At 46.6% G+C, this 2,540-nt stretch overlaps 1 long non-coding RNA gene across 1 annotated transcript in view; it reads right to left on the reverse strand.

The window, feature by feature from the left end:
- Nucleotides 1-212: 212 nt before the first annotated feature.
- Nucleotides 213-2,540, reverse strand: part of LOC115031737 — a 7,854-nt gene continuing 5,526 nt past the window's right edge. Inside the window, exon 3 of the long non-coding RNA XR_003837392.1 lies at nt 213-456. This is a non-coding gene — a long non-coding RNA (uncharacterized LOC115031737). The remainder of the gene's footprint in view (nt 457-2,540) is intronic.

The raw sequence follows: 2,540 nt of genomic DNA on the forward strand, positions 1-2,540 counted from the left end.
TAATAATTTAATAAACGCAAACTCCCATGTTGCCCCTATAGCAACGGTATTGCTTCTGTCTTAATTATTTTTACAATGTACATTTAAGTCAATGGGGATGGACCCCTCCTTCATAGTCACCTTTGGAAGCCCCACCCCACCCCATATTCCAAGCAACACACACACACACACACTCACACTTACACAGGAAGTCCCGAATTTGCCCTTTCAAAAGATCCAAGATACCAGATGTAAGGAAGAGGGTGAAGCTTCCAGGGCCCACTAAGAGAAAGTGCTTTCCCTGGGTTAAAAGAACAGGTGGGGCTGGGGTTGGGTTCTCGCTCTGGTCTTGGGTAAAGAGGAATCTCACTGACCTCTTCCAGCAACTGTAACATTCATTACACGCCGTGCTCCCTTCCCCTGTGCAGTGATTTGCAGAGCCTTGCAGTCAAACTTGCCTGCTTTGCTGAGTTAAGGCTGAAAGCAAACAAACAAGAAAACCCGGCTAACCTTCCCTCCTCTGCATTTTTTGTTTCACACTACCCCACCCCACACACTACCCCACCCCACCGCTTTCCCCATAACCAAGCCCATTCCTCCATGAAATTGTGAACAGACTGCCCCTCCTGAGCCTGTCTGCTTTGCCTTCTCTCGAGTGTCCCTCTGAGTCCTGTTTCCAAATTCCTGTATGATGAAGACTAAGCTTGTAGTAGAAGTGGTGGTGGCAAATGCCTTTGATCCCAGTGCTAGGCAGGCAAAGGCAGGCAAATTTCTCTGTGTTGGAGGCTCTCTGGTCTACAGAGTGAGTTCTAGAACAGCCAGGGCCACACAGAAAAACCCTGTCTCAAAAAAGGGGACAGTTAGCAATTCCTCTGTCTCCTCCCAACAGTTACTTAGCAACAGTTTGGGTAGCCATCGGCCAGCTCTCTCCCTCCCTCCTTCTCTCCCTCCCTCTCTCTCCTTGTCCCTGTCCTTATCCATGCACCCCCCCCCATTCCCGGCCCGCCTCTTCCTTGCTTCCTCTCTCTGTCCATCCTTCGCTGTCCCACTTCTATTCCTCTGCTCCTTTTCAGGTCTCCCCTCCCATCCCGGCTCCCTTCCACTAGTAAGCCTCCTTTAGTACGAGGCCTGTGGCATGACTTAATTGTTTAGGGAACACCTCAGCAGAGCACACTGAGTATATTATAAGTGGACTAAGTGAAAAGTACCTTAACATTCAGGCTAATATAAAATTGATATTTAAATTTTTTTGTTTTTGTTTTTGGGTTGTTGGTTGTTGTTTTGTTTTGTTTTTTGAGACAGGGTTTCTTTATGTAGCCCTCCCTGGCTGTCCTGGAACTCACTCTGTAGACCAGGCTGGCCTCGAACTTAGAAATCCACCTGCCTCTGCCTCCCAAGTGCTGGGATTAAAGGTGTGCACCACCACCATCTGGCTTCTAGCTTGACTTTTGCCAGTTGTTCCATCTATGTGGGGATCAGTCAGAGTCTTGCTTGACTGTGGCTTCCATGAAGCACTGAAGAAGTTGCCTCTGTGTTGACTCTTCTTTGTAGGCTGGACATTGGTTAGAGTTACTGGGTGGGTCTCCATGCCCTCCCTGAATAAGAGAGCAAGTGACTCCCTGTACAGGATATTTTTAAAGATGACTCACAGTCCCCTGGTACTGTTGACTTTGGAGGACAAAAGGCAAAATATAGATTCTTTCTAATCCCTCTGTTCTCACAGTCCAGGCTTCCAAATATTCAACACCCATAAGATCAGTTATACCAGGCTGGAACTATTAACTACTGTGTAGTATTTAGAGAAAGCCTGAGGAAAAATCAAGCACTTTAAACTTTTTTTATGTATAGATGTGTGTCTTAGCTACTGTTCTATTTGCTGTAAAGAGACACCATAACCTGGGCATCTCTTATAAAGGGAAGCATTTAGTTGCGTGCTAGCTTACAGTTCCAGAGGCTTAGTCCATTATCATCATGGTAGGGAGTGTGGCAGCCAGCAGGCATAGTGCTGGAGAAGTATCTGATGTTCAGTGCCTGATGTTCAGGCAGCAGGCAGATTGAGGAGTAGAGGCTGCATTGGGACTAGCGTGGGCTTTTGAAACCTCATACCCCACCCTCACTGACACACCTCCTCCAACAAGGCCATACCTCCTCATCCTTCCCCAAATCTTTCACTAACTGGGGACTGAACATTCAAACCTATGAGACTATAGGGCCCATTCTCATTTAAACTATCACAGGGTGAGTGCCTATGTGTTATGTATGTTTGTGTACCCATGCATGCCTGGTGCTAGGAGAGGTATTAGAATCCGTGGATCTAGGGCTGGAACGATGGCTTGGAGGTTAACAGCACTGGCTGCTCTTCCGAAGGTCCTGAGTTCAGTTTCCAGCAACCACATGGTGGGCCATAACTATCTATAATGAGATCTGGTGCCCTTTTTTGGTCTGCAGGTATACATGTAGCCAGAATGCTTAATACATAATAATAAACATGAGAGAAAGGAAGAAAGGAAAGAAAGAAAAAAGAAAGAAAGAAAGGAAAGAAAGAGAGAGAGAGAGAGAGA

Source organism: Mus caroli, chromosome 8, assembly GCF_900094665.2.
Source record: "Mus caroli chromosome 8, CAROLI_EIJ_v1.1, whole genome shotgun sequence".
In the NCBI taxonomy this organism is placed as follows: Eukaryota; Metazoa; Chordata; class Mammalia; order Rodentia; family Muridae; genus Mus; species Mus caroli.